This window comes from Canis lupus, chromosome 26, assembly GCF_003254725.2.
Source record: "Canis lupus dingo isolate Sandy chromosome 26, ASM325472v2, whole genome shotgun sequence".
Taxonomy (NCBI): Eukaryota; Metazoa; Chordata; class Mammalia; order Carnivora; family Canidae; genus Canis; species Canis lupus.
This window is the reverse complement of record NC_064268.1, coordinates 36,665,691-36,681,570: the sequence shown is the minus strand read 5'-3', so window position 1 is coordinate 36,681,570 and position 15,880 is coordinate 36,665,691. Positions and strand designations below refer to the sequence as shown.

General features: G+C 54.9%; 1 protein-coding gene across 6 annotated transcripts in view; it reads left to right on the top strand.

The window, feature by feature from the left end:
- SGMS1 (sphingomyelin synthase 1) overlaps nucleotides 1–15,880 on the top strand; it is a 251,242-nt gene that overhangs the window by 65,747 nt on the left and 169,615 nt on the right. For 4 of the 6 annotated variants that reach the window (XM_025441442.3, XM_025441446.3, XM_025441445.3 and 1 more), the window contains one exon: nucleotides 1,888–1,980. The exons of the other annotated variants lie outside the window; for them this stretch is intronic. The gene's annotated coding sequence lies outside the window, so the exon portion shown is untranslated. The remainder of the gene's footprint in view (nucleotides 1–1,887; nucleotides 1,981–15,880) is intronic. 6 annotated transcript variants of the gene reach the window in all.

The window sequence follows — 15,880 nt, the reverse complement described above, 5'->3', positions numbered from 1 at the left end:
GTGGCTCATGCCAACACGCAGAGCAGTTGGTGGAAGCAGAGAGGCCCTGCACCCTCTGCCGCCAGAGGAGCCAGGACACTGGAGGAACCAGGCACAAGAGGAGCCCAGCACTTTCTGTTTTTAATGTCAAAAAGTAAGGAAATAAAAGTCAAGAAAATGAAACAACGATGGGGGGCGTGTTGCAGAGATAAAGGAGGTGTGAGTCGAGCCGAGCACCAGGACAGTTTAGTCCAGCGATAAATTATTCACCACGTGGTAAAGATTATCAACTAGACCTTCAGGTGTGACGACAAGTGGATAAATAGATGAGCGACCGACGTGGTGCCGCGTCACGAAGGGGGACGTGGACGGGGCCGGAGTTGGAACGTTGGGCACGTTGCTGCCATTGCAGTGAAGTCCGTGCCAGGTACAGGTCAGCGATGGAAGCGAAACCCGTGGATCCTTTTGCCGAGGGACAGGACATTTTCGTAGCCTCAGAGTGTCTCCTCACCAATGACTTACTAGTTTTAAGAGAAAAATAATTTTTTTTAAAGATTTTATTTATTTATTCATAGAGACACAGCTAGAGAGAGGCAGAGACACAGGCAGAGGGAGAAGCAGGCTCCACGCAGGGAACCCGACGCGGGACTCGATCCCGGGTCTCCAGGATCAGGCCCTGGGCTGAAGGCAGGTGCTAAACCGCTGCGCCACTGGGGCTGCCCAGAAAAATAATTTTTTACCGGAGAAATTGGACAGGACTTTGCCTGGGTGATTAGAGTAGATATTGCCAAGAGGGGCCGATGGACGTCTGTGCCTTCAGATGGACCCTCGGAGAAGAAGGCGTCACCTCCGAGGTTCCTGGCCCCTAACGCACGGCCTGAGTTGAATCATGAGGAGAAGTCAGAGCGGCCGAAGTGGAAATGCTCTGTTAATTCCGCAGGGGTGGAGGACTGTTCTTCTGAACTGTGGGCGCTGTGTGTTTCAGCGTCCTGGCAGCCGGAAGCGGTGCACCTGCCCCTGGAGGACCCTGAGCTTGGAGGAAAGAAGCGCCGTGAAGCGCACTGTGGGGTCGACTGGATATGGTGGTAAAGTACTGTGTCCGTGCGGCGTTTCCTGAGTGATGACAGCGTTACCCTCACATACGGACACCCGCATTCTCAAGAAGTCAGTTCTGAAGTACTTAGAGGCGAGGCGTCGTGACGTCTGGAACGTGACGTCTGGAATATATCTCCACGGGGCTCGGAAACGTTGCGTGAACACGGGAGGCGGCCCAGCAGCGGTCACTGTGATTTCAAGTGTAAAGGAAGGCGTGTGAGCAGGATCCGCGCGTTTCTTAACCCCCCGGGGTGGATCGTCTACCTTTGGAGGTGTGTGCGGTATAGACATGTAGTCCCACGGCCGTCGCTGGGTCCCTCGCCAGGCAGAGCCATTGCTGTGTCTGTGGGCCGGGGAAGCGGATGTGGCGCACGGAGACTCTTGGGCTGAAAGCATCCCGTTACGGTATGCTGTGACGGCGGAGGGTTGGGATGAGGGGCCACAGAGGTGGTTCCTTCGTCTCCCAGGTGCTGGTGACAGTCAGGGGAAGGCCCTTAAGCTTTGGGAACGCCAGCTGCTGCCTTTAAAATAACACTTGCCCACTTTCAAGATCTTACGGCTCAAATGAGAAAATGCCTGCAAGAGGTCTTCATAGAGAACAATTTCTTCTAAAAACCTCAAATCACTATTAATAGTTTTGGCAAGAGGTGACAAGTGGCTTAGGCAGGAGGCTGGTGGCGAGTCTCCTTACCTCCGGGGCCCCAGCTCCTTTTAAGTGCGGAGGTTGATGGTTCAGGCGAGTTTCTTTCCCCGGCAGCCCCTTGGGCTCCTCCCGGTTGCCTCCTTTCTCATTTCCTGCACTTACTATTCCAGGCCAAGCTCCAGCGACCCAGGAGCCGTGGATCTTCTGACTTCCGAGAGCAGCGGAGCACGAGTGGAGCAGAGGGTGTGTGTGCACCACGACACGTAAGTCACACTCGGCCTTCTAGCCGTTTGCGGGCTGTCGTGGATCTCACGTTCCCCGGGGTTGCCCCTGCTGTTCTGAGGTCGTGTGCGAGGCTCTGATGCATGGAGCCACCGTCCAGGCCTTCGGGTGAGCCCAGCTCAGAGCCAGCCCGGGGAAGGCCAGGTCTGGGAAGGCTGCTTGGGCCAGTGTGGTCGAAACGTGGGAAGCTGAGGGCGCATGAGAGAGCATCTGCCAGAGTCGCCGGAGGTGACGACAGCGAGGGCATCTACGAGATCTCACGTCACATGATAAACAAGGACGTTGAAAGGATAAAGGGCCACCTGCATTAAGGAAAATCTCTGCTTGAGCCCAAGTCACTTTTCACCTTGAACCAAAACTATAAATAGTGATGTATGTGATCGTAGAAGAAGTTATCAGGGGAGGCTCCAGGCGTGGGGTTCCTAGGGCGTCCTTTGGGCCCAGGCCTTTCCTGTTATCCTGGAATTGGTTCTGATCGAGGCTCTTATCCGGGAAGATCGTGGTTGCTGTGCAGTTGGACAGCCTCGGGCCGCGCCACTCGGGGTGCCAGCCTGGCGGGACAGGGAGGGCGTGTGCAGACCTGGACCCGCAAACCATGTCTTGTGCTGAGGGAGTCTTTAGTGAGAGTGAAAACCCCCGCGTGAGACTGCGTAGTGCTGCTTGTTTCCATTCTGGCGCATAATTACTGCCTCTGTGTAGAGAGGCTCTGTGTATTGCTCAGTGTTGCTTGTTTGAAGGCTGGTTAAGAATGGTGTGTTGTGGGGCGCCTGGGGGGCGCAGGGGTGGAGCGCCTACCTTCGGCTCAGAGCGTGACCCCAGGGTCCTGGGATCGAGTCCCGCAGCGGGGTCCCTGCAGGGAGCTGCTTCTCCCTCTCCCTGTGTCTCTGCCCCTCTCTCTGTGTCTTTCATGGATAAATAAATAAAATATAAATATAAATATATACATATATATATTTAAAGAAACATTATGTTGTATGTATGTTGTATGTAGCGTTCTGCAGGACTCAGTTGTGTTGTTCAGATTCAGTGTTTGCATGTGATTGTAGTGAATTATTTTTTATGATTAAATAAAATTCTTATTGTAAAAATCTATCACATTTTATCTGTTGCTCTACTTCCTTCCCAAGTTGGGCATTCTGTTGCGAGTCTAGTGGGTGTAAGATAATATATCACTCTGGATGTAATTTGCCTTTTCCTGATTGATGGTGAGGTTGAGCATCTTTCTTTATAGTATCCTTTGGAGAACAGTTTGTGATTTTAATGTGGACGGAATTTTCAGTCTTTTATTGTATAGCTAATGTACTTTTCTTCATTTTGAGATTTTTGGTTTTTTTTTTTTGAAGTATAGTCTAATATTCTCTTAACTGTGTGTGTTTGATTCATTTTCATTGCCTTTTTTTTTTTTTTTTACATTGAAGTTTTTGTCGAGTTGTGTTCCCGTTCAGTACTTTTCCCTCCACGCGTTGGAACACACTCTCTTTCTGCTCTTTCTGTTCTGCTGTGGTTACTCTGAAAGTACACTGCGCGTGCTTCACAGTTTGGACGGCAGTCGGCAGTCAGGATGTTCATCCCCTCCCAGAGCAGCGCAGAGCTCACGGGCACCGCGGAGGAGCGTCCCCTCTGTTGTGCGTTCCGCTCTGTACGTCGGTTCTGTTTCGCTGTACCCGTCGGACCAGGGGTAGCGTCCAGATGGTACGTTTACCTTCGTATGTACCTTTGCAGTGCTGGGATGTGGCTCCTTCGGAATTGTCCTCCCTTGGAAGCACTGGGTGGTAGCGTCTCCCGACCTTGGTTTACGTGAAAGCGTGTTCATTTTGCTCTCCTGGGTCTTCGCTGACAGTGGCTGTCTGGCAGCAGCACTGCGATCATACGGCTCGTCACCCCACGGCTTCGCTGCTGCTCTTTGGGAACCCGCTGTTAGGTCTCCCGTCCTTCATTCTTCGGTAAATGACTTGGCCTGTTTTGAGATCACTTATTTGTCACTGGGGCCCTGCACTTTTCCTGCCCTGCATCTGTGTGTGGCTTTCTGGTTTTTATCCTTTTTCTGTTTGTTGTGTGCTCTGTGTCTGTGGATTCATGCCATTCGTTGGCTCTGAAAATTCCCCCGCTATTAATGCTCTGACCACTGTCTCTGTCCTGCTCATTCTCTTTGCTCCTTTTGGTTTTGATAAGCAGGTCTTCGAGCTCCTCTTTGTCTTCTCTGCGTCTTTTAATTTGTAATTGATACTTTCCTTCCTGTCCTTTTTTCCGTTTGATTTTGGTAATTTCTTAAGATTTAGCTTTCGGTTCAATAATTTTCTTTTCAGCTGTGTTGAATTTTTTATTTAACCCATCCTTAGAGTTTTTAATTTCAATGATTATATTTCTTACTTTTTAAAAAAAATATTTGATTTATTTATTTGAGAGAGAGAGTGCACAGCGGCAGAAGGAGAGGGAGAAGCAGACTCTCCCGTGGGCAGGGAGCCCCAGCATGGGACTTGATCCCGGGACCCTGAGTTGTGATCTGAGCAGAAGGCAGAGGCTTAACCGACTGTGCCACCCAGGCATCCCTATTTCTACATTTTTATTTTTATTTTTTTTTAAGATTTTATCTATTTATTCATAAGAGACACACAGAGAGAGAGAGAGAGAGAGACAGAGGGAGAAGCAGGCTCCACACAGGGAGCCCAAGGCGGGAATCAACCCCGGGACTCCAGGGTCCTGCCCTGGGCTGAAGGTGGCGCTAAACCACTGGGCCACCCGGGCTGCTCTATTTCTTCATTTTTAAAAGCTCAGTTTCTGCTTCAAGTCTGCCTGAGTATTTAATGGTCTCTTTTTTGCTGGCTCATTTTGGTTTTGTTTTTTACTCCATCTTTCATACTTGTAAGGAACGTCAAATGGAGTTCTTTCACGCTCTGCACTGGATGATGCTGGTATCTGGAATCTTTTGTGGTGTAAATCTGTGTTTGTGGCTTGTTTCCTAGTGTCCATGGTGAGTTTTGATTATGTGCTCATATGTGTGTGATAATTATATGTCAGAATGCTGAGCTCTTGTTGAGATTTGTGTGTGTTTGTCCTCAGAGCCAGGACCGTGTTTGTTTCCTTCGGGGGTCCTGGTTTCAGGTTGGGTTTTCCCTCCTTGTAGGAAGCGGAGAGCCTGGGTGCCTCATCCCATCCTGGTATTGACGTGGCCTCCAGGGCGACTCCCGCTCTTGTCTTTGCTCAGGTTCCGGTGTGCTGTCCTGCTGTACCTTCCTGGTGTTTGTTTCTCTACCTGAGGCAAGCCAATGTATGAAAATGTATTCCTAAAAGTAATTTATCCAGAATCTAACTAACTGCAGCACAGCAGACGGGCCCTACAAATACCTAGTCCACCGTAATTTCTAAATTAGTAATACCCAAGCAATACTTCAAAGCCAGTTTTCTGCACGTGCCCTTTATCAGTTTTCTTTGGCTCTTTTTTTTTGTAAATTTTTTTTTTTTAAATTTATTTATGATAGGCACACAGTGAGAGAGAGAGGCAGAGACACAGGCAGAGGGAGAAGCAGGCTCCAGGCACCGGGAGCCCGACGTGGGATTTGATCCCGGGTCTCCAGGATCGCGTCCTGGGCCAAAGGCAGGCACTAAACCGCTGCGCCACCCAGGGATCCCCTCTTTGGCTCTTAAAACTTTACCTGGAACACGACTGTGTTTTACCCACGGCTGGGGAATAACCGTAGTGATCTCCCTGAGAGCTCGCTAAGCCATACTGAGTACTTGTGTCACGTACTGTGGTCTTATGCTTTTGCAGGTTTTTTCTTTTTTTCCTAGTTAATCTAATGTACTAGTTCTAGTTAATCAACTAGTACTTCTTTCCTTGGAAATTCAAATCTCTACTTTTGGAATAACCCGTAGGCACACAGCTCTTATTCACTCCTCCTTTCTTCTGCTTCCCAATCTATTTGCTGTTCGAGTGTCATTTTTCTTTTTATCCAGAATCCCAGGTATAAAGATTCAGTGATGGATCTCGCCTGCGGGTGCCCTCCTCACGTGGGGTGCAGAGGATGGGTGTTTACTTTGTGAACTAGGGGCGTAGCCTGCACAAACCCGCTGTCCACCCTGCGTGTCCCCTTCACAGGCATAGAAAACAGCGTGAAGTCTTTGATCTGTAAAATGTCAAGTTGCCTTGGGCATTGGCACATGAAAACACATTTTGTTTCGAAGTGGATGCCAGCCAAGGTTGCTGATTTAATAGTTTTTATTCATTCTGCAGCAGAGTAGCCACCTGTGGGCAAGCGCACTGACCAGTGTGTGTGGGTTACGGCTCGGTGGCGGAAGCGCAGTGGGAAGTATGTCCACACTGCACGGTCTTTGTGCTTTGTGGGTTACAGGGAGGATTTTTGTAATCGCAGGGTAATCATAAAAACGGCAGGCCCTGAAAACATCCCCGGGAAACGCCGAGCCCTTGTCTGGAGGATCGCCTGTTACTACTGGCTCAGTACCTTGCCTTGGAAACTAGCGGCGTCATGGTTCTGCGGCTTTTCATCCCTTGGACAGCAGTTGCTTAGTCTTTGTCCTCATGTTTTGGATTATCGTTGGCTGTCAGTTCAGGCACTATGGAAGGCTTTCGCTTTCCAAGTGGTTTGGTTCGCTGGGCTCTCCGGAAGCTTCTCTGGGGGAGCTGGGCGGGAGATGAAGAGCTGGAGAAGCTTGCCGGGGGTGGCCAGTGCATCCCAAGGAAGCCCTGCTCAGCCTCTGGGGCCAAGGGCCACTGTGCACGAACGCCCACTGCCTGAGCGTGGGCAGAGGAGTCCAATCCCCCATTCCGTTGCTCTTGGGTCAGGACAGTGATTGGGGAGAGTGGCCACAGGCCCTTTGGACATCCCCATTCTCTTCATTCACTGTGAATGTGTGTCCCGTTGAAGCCTGAGATTCGGATCACTAGCATGATTTTAACCCAGTTCACCAGAATGCAGTTTCTTGTAGGGATGTCCTGACTCTGGACCCATCAGAGTGATGCAGAGAGACAGCCCAAGTACGGGTCTCTCACATGTCCTCCCCAGTGAGCGTGTGAGCTGGGGCTTCACAGTCGCTGTCAAGGTGAGTGACCGTAAATCTGAGTGCTCACCAGGCCCCGTCGTGTGACCCAGAGCAGTGCATGGCGGCACGTGCTCTGCGTCTCGCAACCTGGGTTGTAATCGGGCTTGTGTAGACCAGGAACGATGGGCTTCTCCGCTGACTCAGCATGGGGATGCTTGGCCATTCACGTTCCTCCTTTCCTGCACGAGGTAAGGAACTTGTCTATTTCTAAAGAAGGTTTTGAGAAGCAGGCTTATTTTTAGCACCTTCTTGTCCAACTTGACCTCCATCCTGCTCGGCAGGTTCACACGGAACGCTCGTCGTTATACCTTTTACTTGCTGCCTGTGGAGATGCCCAGTCAGGGTTGGCAGCGTGGTGTAGAGGGAGTCACACTGGGTTCATTGGTCGCCAGACAGCCTGTGGTCACGCTGAAGTTCTGTTCCTGGTCTGTGTGACCTTGGGTAATTACTTGGCTCTTCTGGGTTTTATTTGCCCACCTAATAACTGCCTTCATTGGTTCATGTGCTGGAGCAGTCGTTCTCAGATGTTTTGCTCTTAAGAAACCCTTTCTACTGTTAAAAATTGTTGAGTACCCCAAAGTGCTTTGCTTCTGTGGCTTGTATCTTGCATTTTATGGTAGACGGGAAAACAGCCCCCAGAGATGTCCCCACGCTAATGCCCAGAACCCAGAACCCGTGGACAGATCACGTTATGAGGCGAAAGAGACAACTCCTGTGCGTGAGCTGAAGCTCTTGAGATGGGGAGAGGATCCTGAACCATCTGGGGTCACCAGGTCATCACAGGGGCCCTTCTCCGGAGAGGCAGGAGGGTCAGAGCCAGAGATGGAGTTAGGACGGAAGCAGAGACGGAAGTCATGCCACCGCTGGAAGGGAGGGAGCTTGAGCCAAGGAGCAGGGCCGTCTCTCGAAAAGGGGGCCTGCTTTTCTCCTGGAGCTTCAGGAGGAACTCAGCCCTGCCAACGCCTTCATTCCGGCCCCATAAGACTCGTTTTTAGGCTTCTGACCTCCAGAACTATAAAATGATTTGTGTTATTTTAAACCCCACTTAAGTTAGATTTATATTTAAATTAAAAAAAAAACAATTCAGTTACAAATAATGAACCATTATAGGTTAGCATGAATTACTTTTGGGGGGGAGGGAAATAAAATTTTTAACTAGCAGTGAGAAGACTGGCACTGCTTTACATTCTGTGAATCTCTCAAATTCTGCCTTAATAGGAGACAGCTGGATCCTCACGTGAGCCTCTGTCTACAGGCTGTTGTGGCATCAGATGTCACGTAGCCTCTGAAGACGCGCCCGTGTGCTCAGGGCGCAGGGAGCGGGGAAGAGGCAAATCATATCTTGGAGCTATAATTAAAATAGTTTTGGCCTCATGGATGACCTAAGAGGGCTGTGGGTGTCTCCCCACTTGGGGACCTTCAGGGCTGGCACCGTCGCCCCACCGCCACTCCTAGCCCCAGAAGACACTGGGAACTATGGGTCTTATGCTAGGGGTCCCGTTACTAAGAAAGAAAGGGAGAATGGATACCAAGGGGTGTTTAGCGCGCTCAGGTTCTTATTCTAGCAAAGTTCGATGCACATAGTAGGTCATCACCAAAGCGTTGGTTCCCTGCTCCTTGCCAGGGAGGTGGGCATTTCGCTTAGATGGAATCTGTTAGAAATACCTACGACAGCGCACAGCGGTGTGTAGGCAGAGGCATAGCTGCAGCGACTTGCATTTTTGGCATTTGTAGATAAATTATATAAGCTATCTTTTGTTTGCTGCTCACAGGCAGCTTTTTGATATCTTGTTTGGGTCTTTTGAACTTAACAATATGCTTCCTTTCCTTGGGTAGGAGGAAATTTGGAATTGAAATGAGATCCAGACCAGCTTTGATTCATAGTTCTTCTTTATGGGTTTGACAATACAGGGGGCGTGACGTTTCCTCTGGGTCATCCTGCCAACTGGCGGAGTTCCGTGGCCCGAGAATAACCCGGTTCCAGTTTCTGATGTAAAAGGGCAATTAGGAACATTTGTGCTAAAGAGCTGATATTTGTAAAAGATGTGAATAAATAGAGTAAAACAGTTGGGGTTTATGTGGCTTAATGTTGAGCTTCATGCAAGGCTCAGTATCGATCTCACTGACGACCGCATCTAATGCATCCGTCGCACGGTCCTCGTCTTTAAGTCAATTGTCGTAATAACCTTTTGGGTGAGTGAGAACTTGGGAGATACGTTTACATCTGACTGTGTGATCTTGAACTGTTCCCCAGGCCTCCGGGGCGGGTGCAGTGTTGTGGCTCTGACGCCCCAGATTGTCCGTTGGCCAAGTGAACTGCCCGGGACGGGGAGTGTGGGTTTGGGATGGGGGGTGGGGGGATAGAGGAAAAGCAAGGGAGATAATTCTGGAGCCTGGTGCACTTGTCTGGGAGCCACACCTGGGCGGGTGCTTTGGGGGCCAGAGGGTGGCTGGTGGAAGGGTGTTCCTGTTAGGTTTTGAATATTTTTCGGACCATTATTACCTGGTGCTTGTCCACCCCACGCCAGCTGCTCCGGGGGTTCACCGGGCCTTCCAGAAGGAGAGATGTGGGTCTGGCTGCCGGGCCCTCCCCTCTTCAGGGGCTTCACGGCCGTGACCGCTGTGCCCCCGGCCTGCCAGCGGGCAGCAGGCGTGCAGGTGCTGGCTGGGGTCACGAGCCGTGTACTGATTCACTGCAACAGCCGGTGGTTTTGAAAGTAGGGGCTGGGGTAATTTTCTGATACTTTCAGGTCATTGCAGTACAATGAAGATCGCAGAGAATTAGCGTTTTGATTGGGGGGTTCGTCCATTAATCACTAAACACCCACCCATTCCTGTGGAAGAGGCCCGGCTGTCCAGGGCCAAGAGCAGGGGCTCACGGGTGTCCCCAGCTGTTCGCGGCCCCGGGGCTGCCCCTGTCGCTGGCCCCCGAGGCCGCCTGCACACAGGGCTCTGGGGCTGGGAGACGGGAGGGCCCTGGAGGGAGCAGAGGTGCGGGCGGCGAGCGGGCCCTTCGCGCCCCTTCTTCCCGGTGTCCTTGTCGTTGTCGAAGGTCCTTGGGCCTGGAGCTGCCCGGCCCCCCCTCGTGTGTGTGCCAGCGGGGCGCCCTGCTGCGGGGAGCTGGCCGGCGCGGGGTCCGAGCACCCTTCCTGCGGGCCCTGCCCAAGCCCCCCCTCCCCGTGCGCGCTGTGGCCCGACGGCCGTGCCCTCGCGTCCGCCTGATGGCTCCTGACCGCCTGCTCGGGGCCGGGAGCTGGCTGCGGATCCGGGGCTGCTCGGGTGACCGTGGGGCTGGGGAGACACGGGAACACGCACTGGGGACGTGGCCGCTCGGTGAGGACACGGCGGGCTGGGTGGCTGTGAGCCCTCGCGCTCGAGGAGAGCGTCCTGCCAGCCACCGGCAGCCGAGGTGGGTGCCCACGGCCCCGCTCCCCCTGGGTGGCACAGAGCCTCGGCGACAGCCGCACCCTCCGCGCTGCAGGGCCTCGGGTGGTGGAGTTAGACCCGCTGGAGGTGGTGGGGAGGGAGTTCCCGAGGCTGTGCGTGCGCCTCAGGCCAAGCCCGCGGCCAGATGTCAGTTCTGGGCCAGGCCCCGACCTCCACGCGGGAAGGCTGGCCGGCCCCGAGCCCGGAGGCGTGTTTGTGTTCCGCCGTGAGAATTTGTTGGTTAGGGGCCGCCTGGGTGCACAGTTGGTGTAGCGGCCGACTCTTGATTTGGCACAGGTCGTGATCTCAGGGTCCTGGATCCAGCCCCGCGTCGGGCTCCGCACTCAGCACGGAGTTGGCTTGGGGTTCTCGCTCTCTCCTCCTCTCCTCTGCCCTCCCCCACTTGTGGTCTCACTTTCTCTAGAATAAGTAAACATTTAAAAATAATTTGTTGGTCGCAGACCAAGTGCTCAGAAGCTCAGATACTTAGATTCCTTGCTCCTGCAGCGAGGCCTCAGATACTGAGTCTGGATGGGCCGAGGTCCAGGGACCTGCCAGCCCAGACCAGCTTGTGTCTGAACTTTCCGCGTACAGTTTACTTGTCCCTCACAGATGGTGCCGGTCAGTTTGTCGTCGTGTGCACGTGTTGTTTGAAAGGCAGGGAGTACTGCTGTCCCCGGACTCGGTATGTGACCCCGAAGTGACGGGACACCCCCATCCTGAAACCTACAATGGTTTGCACGTGGCAGCCTGAGAATAGAGAATTGACTTCTAATTTGGTCAAGAGAAAGGGCACAGAGAGGTGTCCTCATTTTCCGAGGCCTCCCAGCAGATAATGGTTGTAAAAACTCGGAAAAGTCTTTTCAAAATATGTGCTTGGAGGGAACAGACAGTGGTAGTGGCTCTGAATCTGTACATGTGATAAGATGTCCTAGAGCTGCTGCAAAAAGAAACAGATGACAATGACCAGGAACACGTAAAAGCTAATGAAATCTGGAGGAGGGCTGCAACTCGGGTAGCGGGCCTGTACTGGCGTCAGGTTGCTGCTGTCGATGACCCTGCTGAGGTTACGGAAGGTCGGGGTGCCTTGAGGAGCTGTGCGTGCGCCTCAGGCCTCGGGAGCCCCACTCTCTTGGCAGCCTCTACTTGAGTCTAAGATTATTTCAGAATCAAAAGTTAAAAACAGTTAATACCACCCATCCCTGTTAAAAATGCCTAAAAATTTGTTGACCATGGAGGTTAAAACAAGAGCTTCTGCTGGGCAGTTGGGGGCAGTCGGAGGCTCTCCTCACTCCCTGAATATTTAATCAGGTGTCACCCTGTGTCCTCTCTTGGCTCCTTCGCCATGACAAATGTCCTGAGCAGAGCAGACGAGGTTTTGCATCGTGCTCGGTCTCGCTGAGACAGCTGCCCCGTGAACCCCGCCCGCCTCCTGTGGGCTGCAGGAGGGAGGCCCCATCACGTTCAGTGTGGGAGGAGGGGGCTCATGTCTGCGCAGCGGCCTGTCGTCCAACCTCAACACAGCTCGCGAACGTCGGCAGCCAGAGCTGGAAGATTGCAGTGGGAAATGGGAAACTGCGGCTCCGAAGCAGCGTCTCTTGATCAGCAGCCTTTGTAGATCAAGGTCAAAAGCTGATTTTGGAGGGAGACCTAGGCACTGAACTCTTGGCTGTGATTTGGGGGGTTGGCAGGTACAGGCCTGCTGGCCACGCAGACGGAGCGGCGATGCCTGTCGGATGACGGCGGGCTTTCCCGCCCCGGAGCTTCCCAGCTTGCTTTGGGATTAGTGCCCTCCAGACATCACGCCCTTCCTGGTCATCACCCAGGTGTCCTGCCCGTTAGCAGGCGGCGCCCCATCCCCCAGGCTGCACCGGCCCTGTGCGGCCCCGCCAGCCCCACCCTGGAGAGCCCTCGGGACCAGGCCCGGGCCCCCGGGCGACACCGGATGACACTGGACGGGAGCCTTGATTTACGGGTAGAATGGAGTCTGGTACAGAAACGAGAAAGCTGAGGCTTTGAGGCAGGAGGAGTGGAGTGCTGTGGGAAGCTATTTTTTTTTTATCTTTAATTTTTTCTCCAATTTTTTTTTTTAAGATTTTATTTATTCATGAGAGACACAGAGGCAGAGACACAGGCAGAGGGAGAAACAGGCTCCCCGTGGGGACCCCGATGCGGGACTCCATCCCAGGACCCTGGGATCACGCCCTGAGCTGAAGGCAGGGGCTAAACCGCTGAGCCACCCGGGCTGCCCTTTTCTCCAATTTTATTGAGAAACACGACAGCTTCTGTGGACAGGGAATCATGCCCCAGACTCCGGGCAGAGACTGTCTTTTCTCCCTCTGTGCTGACACAAGAGTTAAAATGAAAGCCTCACATTTACAGTAAATGTTCAGAGTATCTGAAAAGATACAAAATGCTAAGTCATTTACCCCGTTTTTCCCTCCTGTGTGTTCCTGCTGCGGCTGCACGCTCAGTACCTACCCTCCCGTGGACCCGAAGCCGGCTGGGCCTCGTAGCGTTAAGATCGACACACGAGGCTCTGGGCTCTGCCCACCTTCTGCCGCTTTCCTGGGTTCGTGGCCTCCTCCTCCGTCGTGCCTGGGAGCCGTCATTCCTCGGCCAGCAAGCCCAGGGAGGGGTCCCCGACACCAGAGCCCCGCAGATGAGGTAGGCCCCCGGCTGACCCTGGATCCCGTCTGTGAAGCTTCTTTTGCCCCGTGAGCTAATACACTGCCCACCCCGGGGGCGGGGGGGGGGGGTGAGGGTGTGGACCTGGGCCATTACCCCGCCCACCCCCCTTCCTCCCCCGCCCTTCCCGGCTGGTAAACTATTTGGACACTGAAGCTAGTAGACGTGATTCCTAGAGAATTTTATCCATTTGGTGGTCGTATGTAAAGTTTTATACCTTCTTTCCTTTTTTAGCACCTGCTTTTAAAGCTTGGCCCGAGCGTCCTAGTTGGTTGGCCGTACTTTCTTGTGAAGGTGACAGGCGGTGCCACAGTGGCCATCCTCGGACGTATTTTTCCGCAGGTGTCCACAGGCGAGATCTACCAAGTTGCTGGACTAAGAGTAGAGGGTGGGTGGTTAACGGGGGAGGGAGAATTTGAAGGGTTGATCACAGGGAAGAGAGATGTTGGTAGAGAGAGGAGGTTCTTCAAGAGCGCGACGGAAGGGAGCAAGCGTTAACTTAGGGTCTACTTGCTGCCATTCCCGTGCTAGAGGGGTGACTTCCTGTGTCTCATTTGCTGTTTTGCTGCAATTCGGGTGAGGGGTTGCTGACCCCAGCCCGTCGGGGAGGTCGGTGTGGCGTGCAGGCTCGGTCATAGCCCTGGGATCCAGCCCCCGGGCTGCGTTCCCCGTGCCGACACTGGGACACCATCCCTGTCAGGGGCGCTGGGGACCCCTTGGGTCCCCTACATCTCTGTCCTCAAGTGTGGGCAGCAGAATGGCTGCTTCTCTTAGATTGTTGAGCTCCTTAAACATTTGAGCTGCTCTTCTGTACATTCTTATGTGATTTTTTTACTTAAAAAATTTCTCAGAATGAATGACTTTTTTTTTTTTAAGTTTATTTATTTAAGGACTCTTTACACCCAGCATGGAGCTGGGACTCAGAACCCCGAGATCAAGAGCTGCATGCCCCACTGACTGAGCCACCCAGGCGTCCCCAGATTATGTGTTTTTTTTTTTTTTTTTTTTTTAAGATTTTATTTACTTATTCACGAGAGACACAGGGAGAGAGGCAGAGACCCAGGCAGAGGGAGAAGCAGGCTCCATGCGGGGAGCCCGATGTGGGACTCGATCCCGGGACCCCGGGGTCACGCCCTGAGCTGAAGGCAGCTGCTCAACTGCTGAGCCCCCCCGGGTGCACCCGATGATGGCTTTAGTGGAGCAGCGTGGCCGCACGACACCCTCGGGGATGTGCATGGCTGCCGCCCGAGGTGTCCAGGGGCACTTGGCTGAGTGGCCGGGCTGGGGGCTCGCACGGGGTGGCGGGTCACCCGCCGTGGGCCCTGCTGGCCCCGCGCTGCCCCATCCAGCCTGCGGCCGAGCCGGGGTCTGAGCGCCTGGCAGGAACAGCGGCCCCCCAGCTCCCCCTCCCCTCCCCCCCAGGTGGCTCTGGGCGACCCACGTTCCGGGGTTGAAGCCCCGCGGGCGGCGTGGGGCCCCTTAGGGCTGTTTCTCGAGGAGCGCTGCGCCCGCCCGGCCGCTGGGGAGCCCGAGGGTCGGGTCCACAGCAGAGCCGCTCGGGTCCCGGGGTCCGTGGCCCGGGCCCAGTCCCGGTGGGGAACGGAGCAGGCGGCCGCCGCGTGGCCCGGTGGCGTAGCTGGCTGGTCCCTGCGGGCTCGGGGCTCGGGCTCGGGGCGGCTGCGGGAGGGGACGCCGCAGGCCCTTCGGTTGGGCTTTGGCTCCTCTCCAGAAGCTGCTTAGGGTTTTCGTCGTGGCCCAGCGCCCTTGGGAAGGCCGGCGGCCGCGTCGCCTCGTGCTGGGCTCGTTGCTCTGGGCCTGTGGGCGCCCGGCTCCGGGATCCGCCTTGGGCCCTGGGCCCTGGGGACCCGGCGGCGCCGTGGTTCTTGCGTTGCAGCGGCGGCGGGCTCCGCGGGCTGAGCAGGCGACTGCCCTTCCAGGCCGCTGGCGGGAGTCCGGGGGGTGGGGGTGCAGCTGGGTCGGGGGCGGGCAGGTAAGAGCCGCAGTGGGGAGCAGCTCCGGGGGGGGGGGCCCTGTGGGGGGCGTGTATTTCCCGCCAGACCAGTGGCTCCAGGATCCTGGATTCTCCTAAGGGATCCCGCTCCCGGGCCGTCCTGCCCCAGGGCTTGCTGTGCCTCCGGCTCACTGCCCCGCTCCCGAGGAGAGTCTGGGGGCCGCGGGTTACAGGTGACCGTGTCCCTACGGCGACACTGAGAACCTGCAGTGCCAGGGCCCTTTGGGACTGTCTTGGGCGGGGAGCGCAGGGGAGCCGAGGGCAGGGCTGGCTGGTCCCAAGTCGGCTGCGAACCCCGCTGTTCCGAAGGCAGTGAAGTGCCCAAGCGCCTTGAGGCCCTGTGGTCGGGGACACCGCGGACATGGTCGGAGCTCCGTGGATGGCGGGAGTGGGGCTTTAACCCAGGGGAGGGCGGGGGAGAGCAGGTGCGCCTGCACGGGCTGCAGGGCCGGTCAGGCAAGGCCCCGGGCGGTGACTGAGCCGCAGGTGTGACGCAGGAGGGGAAGGTGTCCGCAGGCTGGGGGGCCGCTGGCAGAGGCCCTGAGGCAGAAAGCACCTGGGCTGGTTAGAGAAGCTGACGGGGCTGGTGAGCTCTGGGACGGGGCGGGGAACGCTCAGAGGTGGCCGGGGCTGGGCCCACGGGACCTGGACATGGACCGCCCGGATTTCATTCCAGAGAGCAGTGGGAGGCCACCATA